Genomic DNA, 27,730 nt, shown 5'->3' on the forward strand with positions numbered 1-27,730 from the left:
AGTCACCCGCTTCTTCTTTTCCTGGGAACCTGGGGGAGGCCCTCGATAAGAGGAAGTGAAACCTGTAAACTAGGACTGCCGGTTTTAAAATGGTTTGAGTACATAAAAAAAAAAAAAAAACACCTCCAAAAAACTCACACCAAGCTGGAAATACTCTTAAACGACAACAGGCTACCACCATTTTTGGTTATTTTGTTAAAAACAACACAGCATATTTTATATTCTTTTTTTTTGTAAAATATTTATGCAGATTTTTAACTTATTTTTGTACTCTTGAGAAAACTTGTGTAATGTGGATTTCTTTTTGTGAAGATATAAATAGAAACACGTTTACTGTAATCTTAACTCTGACATGTAGAGATTGGACATTTCTAGGTGTGATAATGTTGTACATAACAAAAGTCTTCTTAACACATGTTCTATTTATACCCCTCTAACACAGACCCCCAGTCGTGTGTGTGTGTGTGTGTGTATGTGTGTGTGACAGTCAGGTCTAACCTGTATTCAATACAACCTGTGTTCCTATTGTTGCCAGGAGCAAGAATTTTAATCTTAACTTGAAATATAATGATCAACCTTCCCATTAGTGGACAGATTAACCAATCACTGACTGCACAAATGTAGCATATTGGCTCTCAGTCAGTAATTATAAATACTTTTGTTATTTTAATATGGTGTGGCAGGATGAGTTCATGCTGTTTTAGGTTTACTATAAAGGACCAACATGCTATTAATATACTAGTGGTTTATATGTATCTATTCATATATGTGTTATTAGTATAACTTAATACTTCAAACTGCCACTCAATAAGACCTCACCCCCCAGCAGAATGATCTGTGTATATCTTGGTCATTATTACATTACCTTTGAACTTACTTGTTTCCTTTCTACTGTTAGTAAACTAGTAAACATTTTGCAAATTCAATTTGTCTTTTTTAATAAATCGAAAGTATGACTGCTGCAAAGAAAGGCATTTTTTTCGGTATTCAAGATAGACATGCATGCAGTCCAAGAGTCTTGAGTGTGACAGTAACATTGCTTGCCGAGGAATATTTAAAGTATGGGCCAACGGTTTAAAAATCCTACAAGCGTCAGTTGTCAGTGAGCAAAGAGAACCAGCCGAGTTCGGGGACATGTTGTGGCCGTCTCTATCTTTTCTGCATTTTGTGCATTTACATGTATACAACTCTTGTGCGTTTTAGATCCATCATGTGACCTGCTCGAGCCTTCAACTCTTCTATTCATTGGAGGAAAACCTTGAAAGTTTGTGGGTCCAGTTGTTTGTGCATGTGCTTTTTTTCTTTCAGTGGTTTTGTACACACTAGTACACTGGTTGTCAAAGTGGAAGCTGCGTAAAAATCTATTTTATATATATATATATATACGGTATATGTATATATATATATATATATTTATATATATATATATATATATATAGTATTTTCCTTATCCTTGTCAACTTAGGCTGAAATATAATACATAGATATTTCTCTTATACAGAACAATGTGCATATGAACACTGTTCATACACATCTAAATCATGTTTGCACTTCATAAAGTTTTTTGTTAGATTCTCTGGTTTCTGTTTTCGGGTCTCAGTTTTAAAATCAACATAAATATACAGTACACTGGTTCGCGACCTCAGTGGGGATAATGTTTGAACAAATGTTATGTTCTTTTGCTCTTTCTTTTTGCATAACATTCTCAAGCAGTGTTCATGACTCATTGTGTTTTCGTAGACTTGTTGGACAGCTCGTGGGACTTATCACTGGATCACATATTTATAGTCACCGGTTGAGAGGAAGTTTTTGACGATAAGCATGTCCTGTAAGCTTAGAGGGTGAACACATTTTGTACGATAATCCATCCGTGCATGAGTCATAGTACAAGGAAGGAGAGTGGACCTGCGTATGTTCCTTAAGTGGAGAACATTCCCACAGCTGTATCATTGTAATTAATTGCAGACCATTTTGGCTGTGACCAAGTTGAGGTACAGACAGGAAGTGGGACAAATCCATATTGGGCCGAAACTGCTTAACGGCTGTGACGAGGGTCCTCTTTGTGATGGGCTCTGAAACAGTATTTCTTTATTTTTATTTTACATTTCTACTAGCCGGCACTCTCACCAAAGAAAATAATAAGTAAAGTTGAACTTTTGTTAAACCTGTTCACATTCTACAAATGTTATTAGAAAGCCTACCTTTACAGCAGCGGTGTCCACTCTGTTGTGGCATCGGAGCTACTATTCAAATGACCATAGTTTTGTCTCTGTGTGACCCTGTGATGTACCTTTGTCTTTTCAATCCTCTTTAAGGAGTGTCCATGCCGAAGTATACTGTACCATCGTATGATGATCTTTACTTCAGACACTAATTCAGGCAAAAACACAGCGCTATACTAGGCACCACCACCTTGAAATCATGTTTCCTTTTTTCTGTTGTTTTCTTGTTAGTTTTCTCAGAAAGCCGACAGGCGTAGTTCACTTAAAAATTGTCTTGGTGATTTTCTGTAGCTCATCCAACACCCTTACATTACATATGTCTTTTCAGAATTCATTTTTTTCTTCAACTTTATGCCTGACAGCATCATTACATGAATTATTTAATTAGATGGCAGCTGTAGAGGTAGAAGTCATACAGCAGTATTGTCTGCATAAGGTACTGATACGTGTCCTTGATAGAATACACAATTATTTACTGCATATTCCTCTGCCACAAAAACATTGTCTGGAATTGTCTGTACATGGTAAAACCACAGATGTACGGTGAGGTAGCAGAGTCTGCACAATGACTTGTGATGCAGCCTATCTGTCACAAACTTTAAAGACTTGCCCACGGGTTTAGTGTCTCTACAGCGCAAACCTGGAATCCGTCCACCGGCTGCAGCTCCGCTCTCACTTGGTCCTGAATCATGGGCCTGACTTTCACATTGAGCTCACAGGATCCTCCCTTAGCTTTGGCTGGATGCACTGCTGTCTGTGTGATGAATGAAGGCATTACATCAAGTACAAAAGCGATTAGCTGCTGCTTCAAATCCCAGACTGGAATGGTTTTGTCTTATCATCTCATGTTTCTGTGGAAGGAAAATTGCTGAAAATGAGAAGATCTTATCGCTGATGAAGCTGAGCCTTAATAGTGTGTGTGTGTGTGTGTGTGTGTGTGTGTGTGTGTGTGCGTGTGTGCGCATGTGTGTGTCGATCTATAGACCAGTGATTCCCATCCACTCTGCCATAGCACACTAGTGTGTCACGAGAGCTAATTAGGTGTGCCTTGCCAGTTTCACTTTAATGGCCTGAAAACAATCATTTAATTATTAAATAATTTGCATTTGTTCATCTGTGCCACGGTGACAGGCGGAGCACCTAAATATTCTGGTCTAGGTGGCATCAGATGGTTATAACAACAAAAAAAGACAGATTAGTATATCATTGTTGAGTTCAACTAAACAGGCGCAGAGTCGGTAAATTGAAACAAAAAGATCAAATTATTTCATTGCATACACCTTTTTGAAAAGACAGGTGTGTGTCGTGGGTCTTTTTTAAATTCTTGTGGGTACATCAGAGTTGTGTTCAACTAAACACGCATGTGTCACACTGAGTCAGTAAATTGTGGGTAAATTGACACTAAAAGATCATTATATTTCATTACATCTTTTTGTGACATTTTTGTTTGGTGGTGCGGCTTGGGATTTTTCTAATGTAAAACAAATAGCAGTCACTGATAAAAGGACTACAGGTTTTAAGGTTTTCACTGAAGTGAAGTTGCCAGTTGTGAACATTCATTTTGAACGTCCAGCCTTCTGACCATTTGTTCTGACAAGAGCAGAATCAAGAAGGTTCCTTATACAAACATGGCAGTTCAGAGTGCATCAGTGGGACAACAGCCCATATAAGGGTTTCTTGCAAGGAGCAAAAGGCACATGGTGTGTGCCAACAAAAATAAAGATTCTGAGACTAAATCATAAAGTTGACTTAACCTTCCTTTGTAGACGTGACTTCTAGGCCTGCACTGTGTTTCTCTATTAAATATTACAACAAGAAGCATTAAAGGCCTTTTCCATCTCAATGTTTTTCTCTTAAAGTCGACTTGAGGTACCTCCAGACTGTGTTGTGACATAGCTGTCAACCCATGTCCACATCCGCTCCGATTGTTTATTTGATAGCTCATTCCTTTGTTGAAATGTCCTGCATAAATGTGCTAAGATGTTTCTCATTGTTTCAAAGTGCACACTGGAGGAAGAGTCAATGTGTCCATCTGTCCTCGCTTGGCCCTGAACGTCAAGCCCTCCTGTCAGCATGGGGTTGTGACACTGGAAAAAAAAACCTCTTGACTTGTTTCCAGCTTTTTATGCAGGAAGTGTCTTTCCACTGCGTGTCTTAGACCCTGTGGGTCTCAGTACCTTTTCTGCCATATACAGGAAACTGAAGGTTGCAGTGATTGATCAGAGGTATTATTGTACACTTGGATGGAAGGTCTCAGATTTTTTTAGGTGATCATATTATTGCTTGCAGGAAGTAATGATTTAGATATTTCTAAGTCGACCGAAGATAAAAATAGAACTAAAATAGGTCTGTGTGAGAGGATTTCATAAAGACAGACTTGGCTGCATATGGAAATTTGCACGCTTCATTTTTACTTTTTAATTGGAATAGCTTTACTGCGACAGTTGCAATTATTATACAGAAAATTATGTATTACATAACATGTAACAAAAAACCCCTATAATATTCACAGCGTTCCAGCTGACAGTATACATAAATATTACAAAAGGATGAAAGGGGAGTGAGTGCACTGAGGGTTACATAAGTCATCATTACCGTTGACCTGCATCCAAAGGGACGGCCTGAATTAATGAGTTAATGTCAGGCTCTGTCTTTGTGCTCACTCACCGCTCATTCACTGCTGCTTCTACACTCTGCCGCCGACATAATGTCCATTGGCCCCTTGGCCATTTAGTCAACATCACACTCCCTCACTGCACTGCACTGATTTGCCCTCAGACTCTACAACAGACTGCAGTTAAACAATAGTGACAGATTTATCTTCATAAATAAGTCAGTATTTTAGCAGATCAAAAGCAGGAAAAACAGCTGAACTCTTTGGGCCCACATCACATTTTAGAAAAAAACGACGTCATGTTCATATGCAGTAGTAAAGTCTTGTCTGTTTATTTAAACACAATCCTGATATACCCTGAGTCTCACTCTTTTTTTTTTTTTTTTTTTTTTAGTTTTATAGCATCAGTTGCCACCTAGCAGAAGAGTATTTAATTGTTCTGCCAGTCACTATTCCATACACAGAGAAAAAAATAATAAAAATTTCAGTAAATAGTTTACCTACTAATTAAGGAAAATTTGATTATTTTCCACGGCACACTTGATGATCCCTCATGGGACACTAATGTGCCTCGAAATCACCAGAGGCTAATTTATTGAATAACAGTATTGTACTTACTTTACTTTGCCACAAACGCAAAAAGAGCATAGATAAAGTAAACATTTTTGTACACCAAGGATGTGTACTTACTTTACTAGACGTCTTACTTTATCAAATGGTTTCTGCGTTGTCTGGACTTGCATATATTTGCAAGCACAAAAAAGATAAAAAAAGTAATATGAATAGGTCCTTTTACCAAGCTAAGGGAGAAGCCTGGCTTCTTTTCTCTCTAACAAAATACAGGCAGGAAGAGTGGACACAAGGCAGATGAACAGGGAACAGCAGATCATAACAAAAGAACAAATGAGTAGGCACTACTCATGAAATGTAAAACAGAGACCAGCAGCTGGGCAGGACAAACAAATGAGACTTTTACTTTATAAACACGTTTTATTTAGTTAAGTAAGTTCCTGATTCCTGTGCAGCATCAGGGTGTTTGATTCTATATACTGTAGTACTCTACTTGTTTTGGCTATTACACTGTCTTCACTGTAAAAGGCTGACAGGCTTGTTTGTGATATTCAAGGACATATATGTGGGGATGACAGATACAGGAATAATTGCTTGGTGTTGTTGACTGTTGCTGACATTGTAGGCAGACAAATTAGTGAAGGCACATTAACCATGGCCAGCATCAGCTTTTCCTCCACACATCTGAAACGGAGTCAAACTTCTAATCCTTAAGGTACTGTTCTATAACATATTTCCTATGTGCATACGTCTCTGGAGGGTTTGATGCTGTGTGACTGAGGTCACCATATGGGAACAATGTCATGCTTCTTCTCTGCCTTTTAACCAATCCCTGCTGTAGGATTGATTCACTTTAATATAACTTCTACGTGACAGGTGAGGGCCTATGGTAGCACCATATTGGAAGAGTGACATGCACTACTTCAATCCATCCACTCATCTTTGCTATAATACATATGTTATTTGCACTCACCATGGGAAAGTGTTTTTTGTTTCAACGAAGCAGTATGAGCTTCAATTAACGGCAAGCGTTGGAAGGAAGTTGGTCTGGACACAATTGCTCAATGGTCTCCTGTCCTTTGATTAATGACATTTAAATTTGTAATCTTTGACAGCTCTAACATATAACTTTGGAATATAATTTACACACTTGTGGTTTGTAAACTTGGAATATAGGCTGCATTGAAAAGGTTTTGCAAGGAAAACCTTTTCAATGCAGTAAATAATTAGGAATACTGTATTTACAGAACCAATGGTCGGACCTTCCAAAAGTGATGTTAGGGTTTTTTTAATCTTAAGTTTTTTTAATCCTAATCTTAAGAGTATGGTCTCATTGTGAACCAATTCATGTTTCATTGCTCTTGTAATAATAATTTGAACACTTTTCGAGGCAACAAGCACTGTCCAACAGCTTGCAGTATTTAGTATTGCTTGGCTGCCTTCACGAAAAGCAGGGCTAGACCAACTGTTGTTCTATCAAATGTCCTTTTTGTTATTCATAATAACAGACCTCTGACACTCCAGCCTCACAGCTGATGGGCATCAGATTAGTAGTTGTACTTTTTTTCTAGACTGTCCTTTTCTCTAATGACGAGACATATCTGTCCTTAAAATTCTCAGCTACCCCCCTTCTTCCTGCGTCCCATTTTCCAGCGCTCACCAACTTGTCAGCATTGCTGTCCGTCATTGTTTGTTGTGGTCTCCTCAGATCTCTCGTTCTCTTTCCCGCTCACCACCACGTCAGCCTTCATTATCCCCCTACGATATTGTGCATTAGGCTCTGACAGATACAACTCAATTTTTATGCTGATAAAAGTCCATCAGAGCCACATACATTTGACAGGCTCCTCACAGAGAAATAGAGCAGTTCTGTGTGATTTACAGCGTTTGAAGTGTTCGTCTTGCGTACTGCAAATCTGCCTGTTTCACAGCAGTTTTCTCGATTTTCACTGGCAAGTCTCTTACTTAGCACCCTGTTACGTATTCACCACTGCGGATGCTGACACAATGGTGTCACTTACACAGTAAGCAATGAATGAAGGATACAGACGAGAGTCGTTAGGAATCTGTAATGAATCCTGAAGTAGCCCATATAACTCTGAGTATTTCTGAGGTGTTTTTTAAACTTTATAACAGTATAAATCACAACATTATCTGATGTCAAGGCTTAGATGGAAACTTTTAAATTGTAGTCAACAGACTGCCATGCATACTGTTTATATACAATTGCAGATGGACGACCATGTACACAATGCCTATAGCTATGGCTGATGGCGACTTATTAGCATAATTAGCGCTGAGCCATAATTTCTACTTTAGGCAGAAATAGAACATTTCTAAACAAATATGTGTCGGCAGATGAGCTGTGTTGAAAAGACAAGAACAGGAGTGTCCACACTTTTTTGGCTTGGGAGCTGCTATTCAGATGAGCAGGGTAAAGTGATCCACACGTCTGGAAAATGTTAATTATATATTTACTCATATGAACTTAACATACTTTATATCGGAGGTGGAAAGTAACGAATTACATTTACTCTTGTTACTGTAATTAAGTCGTTTTTGTGAGTAATTTGTAATTTTAGTAGTAGTAGTTTTGGGAATAGGTAATTTTACTTTTACTTAAGTACATTTTGACTCAAGTATTTTACTTCGCAACATTTGAAAAGAGCCTGTTACTGTGTGAAAAAGAGGATTTCCCACTATGTTAATGTATCCAGAGAATGTTGACTAAGAGACAGACTCTAGCCTGTGGTTGGATGATAGTTGGTGCCAAACAAGAAATAGAGGTTGAGGATTACCAAGCAGAGAGCTCCCGTAGAGCAGACGAAAGAAATCCTTGGCCACATCTCAGCTAGCTTTGATTTGAAATGCAAACCAGTCAATAACTTTATCATGCGATGCAAAATGTGCCTGACTCGGTGGACAGAGCTGTCACTGTCAATACTTCCACATCAGGCCTGCGAAGGCTTGTGGCCGTAAGTAAAGTATCTGTGCTTTCGCCTGTGTATCCCAAAGGTTGTTTACTCCGTTAAGCAGAATGTGCCTTTATCATATCAATTGAATGATTGAATTGATAATTGCATTCTTACAGTATATGGGCAGTACTACAGAAAAAAGAGTTATTTTTATACAGAGTGAGGGAGAGAGGTACAGTATTTATACCCAGGACACCAGGTGACAGGAGTGAGACTAATGACAGAGACAGGTACCTGTGATGAAACTGATTAACTCCACACACAGATACAGCAGGAGGGAAAGGAGAAGTACCTGACAGTATGGACTTGGACTTGTTGTCGGTCCATTGCTGCTCCTGCCTGACTGCTTTAACCCATTGCGCAGCATTTATAGTAATATTGCGGTACCTTCTGTTTACAAGCACAACACCAAGACTTCTGCTTACTCTTTATCCTCAACTGCACTCAGTTAACTTGGTGTGTTTTGTGCACATGCATCTGCTGAGCTGCGCTGGTTAGATCTGGCTGACTTCTAAAGTTAGCGTTGAGCTGCCTGTTCACGTCAGAACAATTAATGCATTGGTGACCAGACACACTTTCTCTCCCTCAAATGCACACATACACACGCAGACACACAACTAAGGAATGGGCATGTCACGCTAACTCTGCCATAGATGCTTTCATCTCCGGGCCGGCCCACCTCTTTGCTCCCTGAATGGGCCGCTAACACCAGCTGCATTGCCTGATATGGAAATAACTTGTGTGACTTGAACATTGTTAGTGAGTAAGTGGATGCTTGTGCTTAGACTAACGAGCTGCTGCGTCCAAACAAAACACAGTCTTGACTGTGTCAAGTTTCATGGGATTAAAAAGTTGCAGACGGATTGCGAGTGAATATTTGAATGTATTATTGTTATTATCTTGTTTTACATGAGAGGAAGTCACGTGACAACAAGAGTTTATCCACTGACTGTGAAGTCCAGCTCAATCTACATTTAACTACTGTGATGTTTACTGTTGACGAGAATGATTTTGACTTGGTCAGGGGTCTTCAGTGCCCCAGCTGATGGGTTGATCCAACCCTAATTAAATTAAATTATTTTGTTTGTTATAATGGAGGAGGACTTTTTTTTTTGTAAATTCTTTAAACCAATCATTTGACTTGTGGCAGATTTGATGTATCATTGAGAGCATTATCTCATGCGATTTTATTCAGTTGACATAAGAATGTGCAGCGTAGCTTCTCAATGTCATCATCCTCCGACACTGAAATCCTTCACATCGTCACATAGCAGCAGTCTGTGCAAGATGTCTGACAAGGAGCTGCCTCCTGTGCTCAGAGTTGCTGGAGGAGGTCAGCGATGATGAGGGCTGAACACAGAGCGATGCAGTGTGCTTTTGTGTTGCAGTTTAAGATGACACACATTAAAAAGGGTCTCTGCAGCCTCCTGCCTCTCAGGGATCCTCTGGCCTGTGTATAATTGATGAGCAGAGTGAATAAGAGATGAGTTTGTGACTGTCAACCAGCCTGATGAGGATGGACAGAGCTCAGGTTGGGCTCGTCTCATCTGGCTGATGATGATGACGGTGATGACGATGATGATAATCCAATGCTTTCTTCCTACAACTGTGACCTGAACTCAGGCTGAACTACACATCACCATCACAATCGTCTTTTTCTGGATGGCAACAAGCAGACAGTGGGGGAAAAAAGGGTAACAGGGAAAACTGTGTGGGGGGATACAGAGAGTGCAATAATGGAAGAGAGAAAAAGGAGGGCATGAGGATATGAGATGGGGGAGGGGGAGAGTGAAACAGCGAGTGGAGAAAATCTCTTAGAAGGCAGGATGGCAGGAAGCTCAGCTTTAGAGATGGGTTCATTGAAAGGATAAATAAGTTGTCTTTACACTGAAAGATTTCAAACACGTATCTGAGAAGACATCGACAACAGTATGTTGTTCCATCCTTCTTTTATTCAAATTCGGTACAAGTCGTAGCCGCCTGTGAGATTACCAGATATTTTATTCTTACAAAAATATTTCAGTATTCATGAGTGTGCCGTAGCTCGCGATTCTCTCTGAGGAAATGGAGGTAAATGACTGCACTGCAGGGGTCAGGGCCTTGACTCTGACTGTGTGCTCGGAACCAGCTCTCCCCCAGACTGAGACAGATGTGGGCACACACAGGTTGGAGGAAAAATGCCACGATATGGCCCTGTCACACAGCAGCAGATAAATGCTTTGCTGCAAATACTGTAGGTGGGAACGTCTGAAATATCTCAGTGTTTCGTTGAAGAAGAAACCAGATTTACCGTCAGGGTTCACATCCTCCTTTTTTAATATTTGTAGTGCGTGGTTTCAAAATGCCTCTAAGGGAGCCCCGCTGTTACATTTCCATATTTAAAATGTGTGGTATTGCTCAAACACTGCTGTGACAAAGTAGGGAATAAATGTAGCGATAAAAACTTTTTATTCATTTAACTTTGTTTGAGGAAGAACAGTGAGGATATCACTCTGAGGCAGCAGATTTATGGACAGCATCTCTCTGTCATGGCACGAATACATTACTGAAGATGGTGCTAAATCATCCTCAATCTGTGTCACCTTTTTAATAAGCGTTCCCCCCGCACTCAGACAACAATTTACATATGAATGTGTTTATGCAGAGAGGGATCACCAGCAGAAAATTGACTCGTCACAGATCTGAATGAAATAATCATTCTACACAGAGACTAAAGAGAAACAGTGACTCTTATCACCAGCATTTATGCTGATCCTGTGTTGTTGACGTTAGGGATCAGTAAAGTATATCTATCTATAACTGACCAGAAAGTGAGCAGAGCTTTAACCAACCAACCAATATAGCATTGCTATTGAAGACACTATGTTTTAGCACTAATTTCATGTATACAAATTATGTAAATTACATATTAAAATGTACACACGCAATGAGTGTCATAAACATGACTTGGTGACTTGTGAATGGAGTTCATCTGAGAAGAGAAATTTGTGTATTCAGCACTGAGGCACATCTGCAGGGGGTTTATTGGACTGCTCAAATCCTGCTTTAATTGATGAGCAGATTGAGACACTGAACTGAAGTTGGAAAATACATAACACTGGCTGATCAGTTCGGCAGGACATCTTTCTTAAAAGCACCCCCTGAAGGTGGTGAATGGAATTTATGTATATTGACTAAAACTAAAGTGTTTGCACTTGTTTTCGGTAAAATGTGGTACTACGACGGCAGGTAACAGTTACAGTATAGAGGGAGTTCAGGTCAAGTCATTTGCTGTAACAGAGTCAACACATGCCCCAGATGATAGAGCTCCAGTTGTATTGATCTTCAGACAAGTAACATTTTATAACCTCTGGCCTACTGCTGACCTCGGTAACAACATACATGCATGATCACAGAAGTTGCACTTAATGTACTGGGAGCAGGTCTCTCTCTGCCGTTGGAGAGTCTTTCCTCACCCCTCTCTACTTGTGTCTTTGGAGGAAGGTGTTAGTTGAATATGAAGCAGGCGAGTAGGAAAGCAGCGCAGTGAGGGGAGCAGAGATTTTCAGCTGATTCCAGCGTTTTTCCTCTGGCTCCCTGATGGTTCCCAGATGTTTTGAAAGCAGTTTCTCCCTCTGTATTTGCTCACTTTTATCCCCCTTTCCTCCCTGTCTCGCTCTGTTACAACATACACTGCCCCTCCCTCTGTCTGTCCTTCCCCATTTTTTTTTCTTCTCCCTGTAGGGATCACACCCTTCACAAGTACTCACCTCACCTTGTCCAATAGTAATCCTCATCAACACTCATCAAATAAACTTTCTTCCCCCCACAACTGTAACCCCTTTCTCTCATCGTTTCCTGTTATGTTTCTTTCTTTTTTTTTTCTCGACTCACTAGTTTTCACATTACATTGCAAATTTTGACTTAAATTCAAGATTTTAACCCTCGCATACATATCCCTGCGTTTGTCATCTTCAGCTGTACATGTAAACTAGCAGTGAGATCATTAGTGAGACAGTTTAAAAAATAATGCATTTACTATACATATATATAACATTTTCCTACATTTTCAAAATGCAGGACACTGGAATTGTGAGTATAAATATTTAGAATACTAAGAAATATGTCCAAGGCGGCTATATAATGCTATAATATAGTAATAAAAATTAATAGTAGTGATATAACTCAATATGATAGTAGCAGCAGTAATACACTGTAACTGACCTGTTCAATGGTCAAATCAGTCAGTAGTTCTTAGAACCCATTTTAATACCAGGAGACTGGTCTTTTGCAGCTGTAGCTCTGAGGGTGTGGTCAGCTGACTCTTTCATCTCAACAGGCTTTTTCAGTTTCCTTTTATTACCTGTGTTTTATATTGTAGATATTTGGCTTATATATTTGTATTTGTTTTAAGTATCCTTCCACATTTTATGGTTAGAATCATTTATTTAATAATAAACTTTAATTAATTATTTGCCAGGTGTGAGCGATAGTTTTTAAATAGATTTTCTCTTGTGAAACACTGAGCCAAGTTAAGGTTTTACCAAAGAACTACCAAAATATAAATATCAGTTTTAAATTAATCCACACTTGACCTAAACACTTCTGTCCCTCCCCTCCTCTTTCTCTTTATCTCAACACTGAAAAACCACTGTACCAAGTGCCGGTACTGTGTAAAACCATCTGTCCGTGCTCACATGCAGGTGTCTGTGTACTTCCATGTACAGATGGTGACAGACAGGGTCATCGAGGTGAGAGGATGTCTTGATAATCCTGCTTTCCTTTCTTTCATAGCACTCTCTGAAAATACAGGAACTGAACTCATGTGAATGTAAACAACAGTCTCAGCAGAGAGCGTCTGGCTCTGGTCACCGTCAACAGGCCTCTATTTCAGTTTAACAAACTTACAGCACGTGTTTTGTCAACGACTAATTGGTGGCTTTAGCTGGCAGTGAGGTGAACGTCAATGAAAAAAGAAAAAAAGCCCCATCCGCTTGTGATATACAGTCTCTCTTTTTTTAATCTGATGCTGTGTCTAGTCAATAGGAGATGTTAACATATTTAAAAAAGGTTGTTGTGAACAACAACATTTACTGATGTTTTTTAACATATCCCATTGATATTTTTTGTTAGCTTTTTGGTAAATTTGAAGCATTTTATCTACATTTTCATAAAAATTAACAACTGAATCGTGTGCATTATATGAGATATGGAACCATTTCTACTCTTTTAGCTACCTTTTGTCTATCTTAAGCTATTTTTTAATTTTGGTAATTTTTTGCTACTGTCAGGAATTCTTTAGGTATTTAAAATAATTGATACATAAAGATTAATATATATTTTGACCTATTTGTTTAGCAATTACCGTGCTATCAATTGGCAATATTTTAAACCTAATCCTGATAAGTTTGACATTTTCTTTACATATTTCTTAAATATTTCCTACTAAATATTTTAGTTCAGTGTATATTAAAGGTAACAAGTTACTGACCTACACCACAAAGATAAAGATGCATCACATAGACTTAAGAACTGTCATCAACTATTGTTGTAATCATATTATTCCTATTAAGCCAAAGACAATATACTTGATTTGTCCAAACTGTAGTGATATGTTCAGTGGAAAAAGGAAACAGGTGGAATCCAAATGCAGCACTGGAAACACACGGATCCGTTGCAAAAGTTTATTTATTGACCAAAAAATTAAATTATCCAATTTACATGAAAAGCAGTACCAAGTAGCAGGGACATCACCGACAGATTAACCTGTAACAGCTCCTCAGGACCCGTGTATGTGGGACTGGGTTTTTTTTTTTTGTTTCTCTCTAGGTGCATGTACATCTTGTGTTCACCAACACAAGATGTTGACTGTCAACACCTAAATGTTGTGATGACGCAAAACCCACAGCAGGCTCATTGATCTGCAGAGAAAACTGAGGGCTGGAGCTTCCTGATCAGCAAACACATGGCTGTGATGCCAACTGAGCTCCACACTCCTGTACCCTGGCTATGAACCCAGGTGTATGAATGGGCAGCAATATAGCAGAATTGACAAGTAACTGTTTAAAACCTTGGTTGCACCGCTGCACTCACTCACACACACTATACTGCTGCATGATTAGAACTTTGTACTTGGGCACAACATTCATAAAAGTGTGCTGGCAAATGCTAGATGCAAAACGGCTGCAAAAGCAGAAATACATGTGCGCTCCCTGTCTGCGATCAGGCTGAAAACTCTGATCACTAGATGGCCAATCAATGCAAAAATACAACAAAGCAAGTTTAGGAAATTGAAGTGCGGTTCTGATTGCAAAGGCACTCAGAAGTCCACACTACTGAGTTAGTTAGTGCTGTTGTTTTGCTGTAGTTATGAACGCAGATCCTACTTGGAGGGAAATAGATGATAAAGCATGGACTGTTATAGACTGTAGGACTGTTAAGAGGTTGTTAGCCACAAAACCAGAAGAACATTGACTTTCCAAACCAGCCTGGCATCTAAGGACGTTGATGCAACCCTGACAGATTCAGTCTGGTTTCTAAAATATATTTTGTCAGGAGAACCCTTACTGTATTCCCTCTGGGCTGTTATACATTAATAATAATTATAATCATAATAATATTAATATTTTTCTCATTACATTACTAATAGCTGCAGAATGAAAAGTACTTTTGCAGGTATTTTCTGAGGCATAGACACATGAGGGATCTTAGAACGTGTTAACAGAACAGAACTGGACCCCTGAGATCGAGGTAAAGGCACAGTTAATGTATGCTTCCTTTCATCAGGTTAGCAGAAGATAATGATGTGAGGGCTGCGAGTGCACTGACTGTGGCTGCCCCCGTCTCTGTTACTCTTCTGATGTTCCCAGGGTTGGCAGAAAATGAGGGCAACATCAAACACCGTCCCCACAGCGTGGTACAGTCGTCACCGATTTACCAACAACCGCACATTATATCATGACAAACTGTCTAAACAGTGGAGGATTTGAAATACATTTACTGTAGAGAGTGTGTTAGAGAAGGTGTGAAACATTTTGTGTCATGTGATCAATCGTTCCCAGTGTTTGTTGTTAATGAAAAGATGCGTCAATGGTTGCACTGATGGAGAAATTCCAGTTCCCTCGAACGTAATTATCACATAACAAATATTATAATTAGCAAGTACAATCTGCCATACTTTAGCACAAAGTTGAACTTTGCTCCAAATTCTTTGATCCGGTTGTTGTTTTCCTGAAATAACTTTTCTTTTTCTTTTTTTATCAACACGCGATGAACAATTGACCTGCGTCTTTTTGAACTGGTCTCTGTCTGTGTGTGTGTGTTTCATTACAGTACTCTCTCCTTTGTTGTCTCAAATGAACTACTGACTCTTATTAGTCAACTTTTTTCTCTCCAACAGTTTATCAGCTTCTCACTATCGGCTAACTAAATCCTCTCTTCGCTTTAAATCTTTCCTCTCTATTGCCACCTTGGCCCAGATCCAACTGGCTTCTACTAAATGATCTGTGACAACCTCAGGCTCTGTGACTCCTTCCCTCCCCCCAGTGCCACTTTCATCCCAAACCCTTCTCGACACACTCCTTCCAAACCCTCCGTCTCTCTCTGTCTGTGCTGTCAGGTACTGTAGTGATGGTCGTGACGTCATTAGGTTATCACTGAACTGACCCTCTACATAGTTAAGGATTATATGTGCTGCTTCTTTTTCACTCACTCACACTATTGGAAACACATTTAAGACCTGATGATGTTTTGGTCAAAGACTTTCCAAACCCAATTTCCCAAACGTCCTTGAAGATATTCATTATAATCCTTCTGCCTTTAGATCAGAGGTCTGAACCTTGCGGCCCACGGGCCACATGCTGCACAACAATCAATTTCTTGTGGTTCGCCACGACTGTAGGTATCATGTTGCAGCAGGAGCAGCGTTAAAGCCCTGTAGCTCCCACTCACTTCCCTGCGGTACCTGGCAGTTGCAGCACTGACTTCTTAATTTATCCTGTGCTGTGGTGCCATTAGCATCCAAAAAAATGACAAAAAGTACATACATTTATGTATGTACACATACTGCCTGTACTCGTGTTCTCTAGTCATGATGCCCAAAGGTTTTGTCATCTACCTGGGGGTGGCATGTAACCTGCTGGGTCTGGAATCAAACTCACAACCCTTCCAGGTGTGAGGTAATGTGACTTTTCTCTCGCAATGTAGTTCTATGAATTCTGGGAAATCTTAGTGTGCCTAGTGATTATCTGTTTTACTCTGGGGTGCACCAATAAAAAACAACACACTGATCTATGTGGTCTACAGTCATTGGCTGCCATGTACAGTAGTTTGAAAACACAGGAAAATACTGTTATTATTGAATCTAATCTGCATTAGCCTACTGTAGTACCTGCCTTACAACTTATAACAGATTTGAGTTAAGGAACTGGCAGTGATGCCATCACTGTCCTAGGAAAAAGTTGGACTGCAGCACCTTTCCCAGTTTGCAATTCATCACTGGTTGTTTTCGACACAGTTGAGGCTTAGCTTTCTCAGCTAACAGTGTTCCAAAGGGTTTCTGTCTCAGTCTATTATGATAAGTCCACGATGAGCACGGACAGTTTGAGGTCCAGACCAAATGTGGTTTAGCTGTAAAAGGTGAAGAACTGCCAGGTACCTGAAGAGACCAGTATGACGTTCAGAACAGTTGGATTTCTTAAGAGTTAAGTGGCTTCCTCTGGCTAGCTTCACCGCTCATCAGCAAATACTCAGAGTTTGATACGCCTACACTTGACACGGTATAAATTTTGCAGTTATCTGGAGTGTGTTTAACTAGGAAGGCTGTGCTAAAGTGAGTGTACAGTCATAATAAATCTAACCTTCCTGCTGCCTTCACTGTAGTGTATAAATGAAGTGTATAATAGAAAAGAATGGTTACGTATTATGCAGAGACGGTTTGACCAGTGGCGACAAACTCGTACTAAATTCTGCTCTCTTAAATTTGATAAACTAATACCACTCACAATGACGCACACAACCTCTGAACTATTATAACATTTCATATGTCCTGCTTTTATTTAACAAGAGAAAACAATGTTCCAGATATTCACAGTGTTGGACTAGTGCTGAGTACAACCGTTCATCATCAAGTTGAAAAGCCAGACCTGTCCAGTACTTGGCCCAGTCAGGAACTGTGGTCTTACCAGAACGTGAATAGCCAGATGCAGGCAGATGTCTGGGTGCGGTCAAGTAGAAATAATGAATGACAAGAGGATCAGCAGGACACGTTTCCTGAAGTCATGACGCTGGGTATCATCACACAGCCGCTGGGACAACAGTTGGATAAAATAGTTGTGTTGTTCTTTTCTTCGTCTTCTCAGACTTACATCAGCCGGACATGATGAAACGTGTCTGTTGGAAAGACAACAGACGCTGAGACGTTGCAGTAAAGCACTTTGAACGTAAACCTTGCATAAGACCGTGACGTTATCTCGTCAGATTCTTGTTGCACTGAAACATAAAAATGAAAGTGAACTAGGAACAAAGGGAGAGGATTTTTACACATGAAATTCTCCTGTTGTTTTCGTGTTAGCGTGAGATCATTTGTATCAGTGACATTGTGTCTTTGAATATGTATCACAGAGGTAATTGGTCCAACTTCCTGTGACCAAGACCTTGAGATAAACAGTATTAATCATGTGTGAAGAACAGAGGAGCATCAAAGATTCATCAGTGGTGTGTTTCTCAGCTTCCTCCTCCTCTTGAGTGCCCATTGAATGAGACACTAAGTGTGCTGATGTCTCTCCTCTATTTTGGGGCTCTGACTCCTGCAGTCGTAGATAGTGTTATTCATAGCTCATCTGAGAGTAAGTCAAAGGAAGGAGAAGGAAGGTGATGGCAGTCCCAGTGTGGCCTCTGACATTTCTGACCTTTAGCTTCCCATTTACAGGGTGATGAGTGAAAGTGAGGAGAGAATAGAAGCTGTTCTCTGGAGCTTCAGGGCGAGCGTCTGTGAATGAAACAATAACAGAACGTACATAAGACCAGAGCTGTGAATGAAATACAGATAATTATGTCCCTACGGATTGGACAGTATCAGTCAGATCAATGACTGACTGTCGCAGTTCTGTTTGTTCATCCGTTCAACCATTCTCTACTACATTAAAGGGACGCTGGAGGGTTAGCCTGTACAGTAGTGAGGGGAGCTGAGGCCTGGACACTTCACCTGTCCATCACATGTAAACTACATACAGAAAGACTGACCAGGGATCCAACTAGAAAACTAGTTCAATTCTTCCTGTAAAAAAAGTTGGTTTTTTTCACCCGTGCTTGAAGTTTTGAAAAGAAACTGTGCTGTCAAATTGATGCATAGTAAAATTTACTTTTTGGCTCTACATAAAAAAACTGTAAAACTGGATGTTGTGCAGCTTCACAGCACTTCCACTGTGTGTTATCCATAGCCAGAATTTCCTGCCTGGTGAAAGAAAAGTGTACGTGCGTCCACCATTGTCCTGTCAGCTTCCATCACTGTCAGTGCAAATGTATTTACTCTGACACATTTCACATGGCCACTCTGTGTTTGTCACCGGTCTGAGATAGAGTCTGTGTGGTTGCAACGTCATGGGCAATAAAACTCCTTCTGATAGGAGCCAGGAGGTGCAAGGTTTCTCCTTACACTTTAGGATATTTAATACCAGGACAAAAATTGGCAGAAAATCTCTAGTTTGTTCCTACGAAGCTGAAAATGAAGGAAATTATCACATTTCAGCAGGGCAAGAATGGCTTTAACAAAAGAAAATTTGAAAATTGATTTGTTGAGTTCAGACCTGAAAAGGCTCCAAACCTGGGTTGAGATTGAGTGGAATTGTGTGCAAGACGCAGTCAAAGTATTTTTGTATGTGGAGAATTTTAAAAAAATTCTTTGTTTCAACTGAAACATGCAAATTATAGTTATAACAAGTGGCTCTGAAATGATATAAAGTAAACGTTTGTCACCTTGGTGACATGTTTCACACCTTCAACGTAAAACTTAAAAAAGAGGACGAAACAGAACAATACTGATACTAAAAACTTTAAAATATTTAAAAGAACACCCTGGCATGTCCAGAGGCAAAATAAAATGATAAAAAAAATGTATGGGACATTTATTGTTTTTTTTGCATCCCAGTTCCAGTTCTAAAGTTTTAAAAAGAAAGTTTTAAAGTGAAAAATCCAATCCTATTCTTCTCCTTCATAGTGTGCAGCTCCTTTCCTCCACCTCTGTCATTTCTTACCTGGAACTCCACACTTTCATGGACTGCCACCTAGCAGTCTGTGCAGTGATCACCCAGATTATCTTCTGTGGTTGTCAGTATGACAGTAGAAGGCCAATCCCAGAGGGGCCGGTGATATATTACTATGGTGGCCTCTCCCCTGTTTATCAGACTTCATCCATTTTACTGTCTGCATCTATCAGGCTCACAGTAGTTAAATAGTGAAGATAAAAGGATGTAGTGCAGGGCCCACATAAAAACAGCCACTGTGGTGATTTATGAGGATGTCCTCCACCAAAGATCTGTGATTCTCAGGGCCACAGAGCGATGACGACTGCCACCAAACGTGTCACGCCTCCAGTGTTGTGTTGGCCCCGCTGACGGCTTTATCCTCTCTAGCTTCTGGTAATCTTTGTCACCCGTATGCTGAATGACAATGTTTTTTTTTAAAAATTAATTTTCTTGATATAAAAATGTGCAGCATCACGTGGAACGTGGTAAAATACTTTAAAGTACTTGATAGAGCTGTCAAATGTTGCCAATGCCAGTATGTTGTTTTTTTTTAGTTAAATCCTGTCAGTAGTTAATCTGAGGAGGACACCACAACGTTGGTGAAAAAAAGTTGCCCACAACGCTCTGCTCATTTGATTGACATCTGGAGATAGCAAACACTGATGGAAGGAGGAAGCTGGAGCTCAGGCACAGAGGGGAAAAATAAACAATCTAATAGAGAGAGAATGGGAAACTTGAGCATGGTGAACGATGATAACCTTACGTTCTCCTCTGATGACACATGTTCCCATCTGTGTCTGGACAGATTATGATGACAGCAGCCTTCAGTCATGTGAACCTAGCCTGTACAGCCAGTACCTCTGATGTCACTGGATCACACATACACATCTTTGCCTTTTGCTGTGGGAACAGTGAATCTGCCGATGATTTCTACATTCCTGTTACACCTTAGTCCATTTCTGAAAATAATTCTAATGTAAAGTACTTCTGGGCACAAGCAAAGTATTTTTTTGTGTTTAGTGATGCTAATAATTTTAATAATTCCCTCTTTTGTACTGTATTCAACTGTACCTTCATGAACTTTTCAGTCCTGCCAGAGACTCTCTGTGCTGTTAATGCTGCGGAAAACCAATTTAAAACTCCTGTTGTTAATCAAACCTTTGTGTACCAATGTTTTTAAAGATAGGGTTGGTACTTTCAGTTGCTCATACTCCTCCAGAAAACCATTAGTGTTTACTAAACACTTTATTTATGGGAGTGTGAGAGGAAGTGGGCAACCAGATTTATAGGGCTGCTGATAAGGGCGCAGTCACACAGTGTTCTTTGGACTTTTTTATGATGGAAATATAACTGTGATGGGCCTGTTTTGCCTTCTGACTTTAGCGTCCACTTTGATGAATATGTTTCATATAAAGTATTATATCCTAAATGGTTGGTCTGGCTGCAATTAAGAAACTTTTGTAACAGACAGAAATAGGGCCAGGAACAGGTTCAAAGGTCACATTTTAAATAGCAAAGAAATGTTGGGCTGTCAACATTAACAGTTATTATACTATAAATCTTTCCTGGACAAAAACATCTTTGTGTGTATTCTAAAGGTAAAAACAGTGTCAGTTCATTGAGCTCTGAGAACTGAGCACTGAAACAATAACAACAATACCGTAACGGAGCTCAACGAGTCTGTGACGACGCATGTCAGTGAGTCATTTCTCTAAAACTCCCTCAGACTGTGTCCAGCGTGGAGGAAGGCATGGGTCTGTTTTGTGTAAAAGTTGCTGTCACGTCTCTGTCAAAGCTCTTCAGAGTGAGACAATGTCAGCGTCATCTGTGGTCTGTGTTTCTTGAGAAGAACGTTGAAGTCAGAGGAAATGAAAACCAGTTTGTTTTCAAACGAAAGGTGCAAAAGACGAGGCTGGATGACATCTTGAGCAAATGACAAAAATCTGGCCTGGTGGACCCAGTGTGTAACGTATGTGTCGTACTAGCCTGTCTCCAGTCTCAAATCTGTGTGTCCAATGAATTTGTGTCTGGCACATAATAAAGAAGAGAATCAGGCAGAGTCAACCGCAGATCCTTGAACAGAAACAAGCCTATTTTTTCTTTGCATTTAACGTAAAAGTCGAGTTAGCCCATGCAAAGAAAGAAGAGACCATCGTTATTTAGTTGTCTCCGTCAATCAAGCTGATGATTTAGAAAAACATTTAAACTAGCGGTCCATTCTAATACTCTTACGCAGCATGTGGGGGTTTGTTGGCTCCAGCACATTTGGTAATTTGAATTTTTATATATCTTATATTTACACACACACACACACACACACACTTATGCTATTGGCCGTGTACAGATGAAGCCTGATTTTGGGATTTATGTTATCCTCCTCTCATTGCTCATTGTATTCAAGAGGTTTAACTTGCGTTCGAGTGCAGCATGTAGCCAATATATGATTGGAATCTCCCAGCCTGACCACAACCACTGATGCGTCACCAGCACTGCCACAGTCCTTCTAAGAAATAGATCACCTCCAAATATTGTGTTATGTAACCTTTAAACAACTGCAAATTTCTCTCTCTCTCTCTTGTTGTGCTCTCCTTCTTGAGAGGCAGTGGACCACAAGCGTGCCTGGAGGCCAAATGCAGATGATGGTCTGTCAGTTTGCGGGCTCATGGTCAGGCCATCATGATGACATTAACACTGCAAGAATGTCTGTAGCACTCACTCTCAACCATCTTTCCATACTCAGCTTGAGCATTGTGGACTAATTCTCTCATGTAGAATGTGGATGTAGTGACTGTCTGCTGGAGTTTATGTTTGTGAAACTGACGTGCGCCCACTCTAGGTATATCCCTGATTTCTGTTTTATTTTTATAGTTTAAAAACATGCAGCATGTTTTATGTGAGGAATTAGTACAAGCCCAGTTTACAAAAAAGTAAATACAGTGGTCCCTCTCTTTGTCGCTGTTCTCTTTACATCATCATGTTTCTCCCTCGCTGACATCATACATTGTTAGTCACAGCAGATCTCAGTCAACCTCTCAGTTTATTGCAGGGATTGTTAAGGTTCTCGGCTTCTTCACTGTATGTTGTGAACAGAATTGTGCTAGTCTTAGGTCTGTGCTCTGAGCATTGCACCGTCCCCACAAACTGCATTTACGAACTATCGCTGGTAGCTTTGTTTACCTAGACGAGATCGTACACAGCATACTATTGGCTAATACAATGCGTACTCGGTGTACTATTGGCTAATTAGCATGCTCTTCTGTTCCTCACGCTGATTGGATCATGGATCGTAGCATCTCCCCTTGTCTGACGGCCACTCTCTCGTTGACTTCGCTCTGAGTCACCATTATCCAACTCTACTGGGCATATAGTTATGTGGAAAGGGTAGTACAGTCCAGGGAGGGTTGATAACAGTGTGGGGGAGGTTCGTAAAGGGTAAATATATACGTAAATAATAAAATGACTATCTTGCCTCTACTTCGTGATTTTTCCCATTTCGCACTGGGTCTTGGAACGCAACCACCATGATAGGAGAGGGATTAGTGTACACATAAAAATGTCAACTCACTTAAAATGATAATTAGAAATATTAGTTAACAGCTTAATTGTGTTTGTTCAATGCAGACTAATTTAGAAATTGAAAAATGCAACACAAGCAATAAAACTAGGTAATTAGAATCTACTACATATGAGTATCATCAACTTTGGTTGGTTGAGGAGCATGTTGGCAGTCAGAGGACCTGAGAAAAGGCACAGGAATCAACCAAAAACAATGATACACAAATGTAACACATACAGTAGAGTAACAATGGAATAGAACAACGTTGCTTATTATCAGTTTAACTTGTTGTTTAATAAACTAGCAATTCATTTGCAATTAATTCATTAGATTCCAATAATGTCATTTACTTTTTAATGGAAACCCGATTGGTTTTGGAACGCTGTCTTCAGTAGATCTGGACGTAGGCTTCATCAATCATCCATCATTAGTCATGGTTTATGTGTGTCTTATGTTGACAACAGCGTACTGTCCAACAGCTGTTCTCACTCAAGCAATTCTGTGCAGCATGAGTGCGTTAGAGTGAGGACAGATTAAAAAAACATTATTGATGAATCGCAGAAGTCTGTGGATCAGTTTACACTTTCTTTCTTACTTACTTTCTTTCCTTCTTTCTTTCTTTCTTTCTTTCTTTCTTTCTTCATTATGTAACTACCAATTCTGCTTATGATACAATGAAGACAGGACTTCAGTAAAGACGTATGAAATGTAGACATAAGACAGCTGTTTCACTGTGCTACCGCACGAGCAGAAAGTTCCAGAATCAACCGTTCAGTTTCTATGCTGTGTGTTCTACATCCATGATGGTGGATTTACAGCCGGTGTGTTTTTAACTGTATGATTTGGCAAACGTACAGTTTAATTCGGTGTTTCCACTTCAGAGCTTAACTAATCAGACATGTCACATCCGTGATTTTTCACGCACAGCTTGTTGGATCTAAATCTAGACCCTGGTTTCCCACATGATAAAACATCTCAGGCAGGAAAGCGGAATAACTGCCGTTTGTACAACCAGCTTCCTGTACAGAGAGGCACCGAGCAAGACTGACTATGAATAGAACTAGGCTGTTACGAATGACAGGAAAACAATGACCAATGGAGTTCATCATCGCTCTCACTTAGGACAAACTTTCTCCTGTGAGAATAACCGACTGAACCAAAGGCTGCTGCTCAGGTTAAAGAGAAAAAAGTTCAATATGCACATCATTTTTTTGATACTGCCGTCCTTTTAGCTTTTTGTATTTTTTTGTCCAGGACACTTCTGTATGAAAATGTAAAAAAAAACAGTATTGATGATTCTGGATGTGGCAGTAATGCAAGGATGAAGCCTTGGAATAACAGCCCAAAGAGAGAAAGCTTAACCTGGCAGGTGTTAGCAGGATTAGCATAATTAGCTAAGCTTTGGAGGAAACACTTTAGTTAATATATATTAGATATCTAAATTTACAAATGCTTGTGTTTTAAATGCATTTTTCACTGACAAAGTCAAACCTGTCCACTTTTAAATCTGTTTTTTTGAAACAGCACCCAGACCCTCTCTTCCAACAATGAAATGCAGTAGACCATTGTTTATATGATCCATTTATTCATGTGTCATTTTTATTGTTGATTTTCCACATTCGTCCAGTCTTTCTGCTTCTGATGAATGCGTCATTGGGTGCCAAGGTTCTGGCAGCTTCATCCAAACCTCTCACTGGATGAAACTTGGACTCCCTGTTTTTTTTTTCTCTCTGTTATCTGGACCAGTAAGAGACACTTTGATTAAGTGGACTCTTGAAAAACAGCGGAGGCTGACCAGAATACATCGCTCTCTTTTGACATGAAAATAAACCAAGCAAGAATATAATTAACACACTGTCTGTGGAGCGCCCTGCTGCCTTAATATTGTCAGTAAACACTCTGACAATAATTTACAGTAATGTAAATGATTGTCATTTAAATAAAGGAAAACATAGCTTTAGCTTTTTCAATTCAGAGCCATGATTCTGTAAACAGGGAGGTTAAAGGTCAGATCAGGTCAGTAGAGATACAGACAGTGCCCAACTTACGAACACAATAGGTTCCGAGAGGCTGATTTGTAAGCTGATTTATTTGAAAAAATGTTCTACCTAAATATATATATATATATAATATATATATATATATATATTATATATATATATAGGTAGAAATTTTTTAAAATGTCTCAAATGTAACAAATGGGTTCCAAGAAATCCCATTTTTTGTAATCACATCTTTCAATAGTGGATTGCAAACTAAACACATTCTTTTCGTGATAATTGTGAGGACAACTGCAAAGTTTCTGATGTAGAATTGTCATGACCAGAAAAGAAACACTGTTGAGCTGGACAAGTTGCAGAACGTCAGTCCTCTCAAAAACCAACAGGTGAATCTAATGTGCACCTGAGGTCAGCGGTTGACAAACCAAAACACAGCTGATGACTACTGCAGTAAAACATAACACAAACATCCAATAACCTGAACCAGAAGTGTGAGTGAAATATATATGGATCAGGTGGGTTCATTTAAATCAGTTCCTCTTGTATTTTCACTGTGGGTGTCCTGCAGCGTTAGTGTGACAGTATCTCTTCCCTGTCAGATAGACTACCATCTAGTGTGGTCTCCAAGGTAGTCAGTACCCAGGGGGGTCTGTGAGCTCTGTTCAGAACTCACTGCTCAGTGTCAGAGTCAAGTGTTAGCTAATGGAGCCTGTCAAAGTCCCCGCAGACTGAAACCACCTGCCTTGAGAGGCCTTGTGTGGAGGTGAACCCACCGTTGATATGTATTTCCATTGGCCTTGCAGATACACTCAATACTGTGCCGTCACACTTGATTTACACACTCAGCCGACAGGAATATATTCTGCAATAAATCTTAATTACGTCCAGTAATCCTGACAAAACGGCACCAGGTTCAACCTGAGTGACCTCTAAATTCAAAACACCTTCTGAACACAACGACTGCCATGAAGTTTCAATGTTTTTATTATTATTAATAATTAATAATAATAATATAATAATAATAGTAATACTGTACTAAGTATTGTACTAATACGTAGTAGATGTAGTAACTTATAAATGGAATTCGTGGGTTTTCTTAAAATAATTTTTGTCTGATGTATAAAATACACAGTATCGATTGTGAGTTTAACAAAGCAAAAATATGACAAAACACATTATACATATATATGCATTATAATATGAAGACTCTGTTATGTGTTCAGCCATGCATGATGAATTGCGATTTGTTTTTTAAAGGTGGTTTCCTTCATTTTTTTTTCAAAGTAGAAATATACTTACGGTAAAAGAAATAGCTTTCATAGGCAACTGCCAATGTTGGGCTAAGTTAAGTATGGAGCACAGTTCCAAATAACTTTGTAGATAAATAAATGCCAGTGTTTATTACACATCTCAGGCAGGAAAAAGCAACCAACCTTAACGTATGAAATGCAGTGGTAAATGTTGTCATTATCTGCAGTAATGAAGCTGAGAGCAGAATGCAGGACTGGGTCTCTGGGCTAAATGTGAAGGCGGCCTTTATAAAATTATACCACTCGCTTACATAAAGGAAAACTTCAGCAGAAGTCTCACTGCAGCCTGTTTAGGTTTTTTAATTTTATTACAGGAAGAGTTATATTACAGTCAAGACTTTCTGCGTTTGAAGGTTTTTACAGCAGCATCTACTGTATATCTGCACTGGATCAGAACGCTGGGGTTTTAAGCTGATTGTTGACACTTGTTTTATGCTGCGTGCACCATCTTTATGTAAAATACAATCTGAGGTAGATCCCTGACGGACAGAGTAAACAAACATGACGATTTCCTGTTTGTTTAAATGGTAAATACTGTGTTTTTTAACTTGACTGTGGTTTGTCTATTTGTCCACTCTGAAACTATGGGCTTTGGTATTTCACTATGGGACACTGGACCTCATACTGCATAATGTTCCAGTTGGAATTTTCCCAAAAATGTTAAACCATTGGATTAAATTCAGGCCACATGGTGAAGAATGTTGTTATTTGATCTTTACAGCAAAAGATCGATGGTTCAATTCCCAGTATTTCTGTTTGAAGTTTGTATGTTCTTCCCATGTGGGGTTGTTTTCTCGGGGTTTGAAAGTGAGCATGAATGGTTCCTGTGATGGGTGGACTCTGCCCTCTTTATGAAGTGTTACAAAGGCTCTGTCAACATAGATTTGTTAGTATTAAGTGAAGAATTTTGGTTTCATTCTGCCTCAATTTCGATAAATATGTCTTCATTAATCAGAGGGGATTCATTTTTGGATTTCAAAATTAACATTATATTAATATTTAGATGATATGATGATTCCAAACTGAACCTAAATACCCTTATCCTTATATTGGGATGTCCCAGATTTGATAAAAAAATGATTTATCACAAATCACATGCTTTCAATATCTCCCGCAGAGCTCAGTCCAGAGCAGCAGCTTAGTTTTTATGCAATGGAAATTTCATATAAGACGTCTCTGCCAGCAGTGTTGGATCAGCTCAAGATTCTGCCAAGGAAACTTGAAATCACGGAGTACGCTCTTGCCAGATGGTGTGCCTGCT

At 39.5% G+C, this 27,730-nt stretch overlaps 1 protein-coding gene across 2 annotated transcripts in view; it reads left to right on the plus strand.

Moving 5' to 3' along the window:
- The window catches only part of LOC103380429 (cGMP-inhibited 3',5'-cyclic phosphodiesterase A), a 118,334-nt gene that overhangs the window by 22,592 nt on the left and 68,012 nt on the right, over positions 1 to 27,730 (plus strand). The gene's annotated exons all lie outside the window — the stretch shown is intronic.

The sequence above is a fragment of the Cynoglossus semilaevis genome, chromosome 6 (genome assembly GCF_000523025.1).
Source record: "Cynoglossus semilaevis isolate Cse_v1.0 chromosome 6, Cse_v1.0, whole genome shotgun sequence".
Taxonomy (NCBI): Eukaryota; Metazoa; Chordata; class Actinopteri; order Pleuronectiformes; family Cynoglossidae; genus Cynoglossus; species Cynoglossus semilaevis.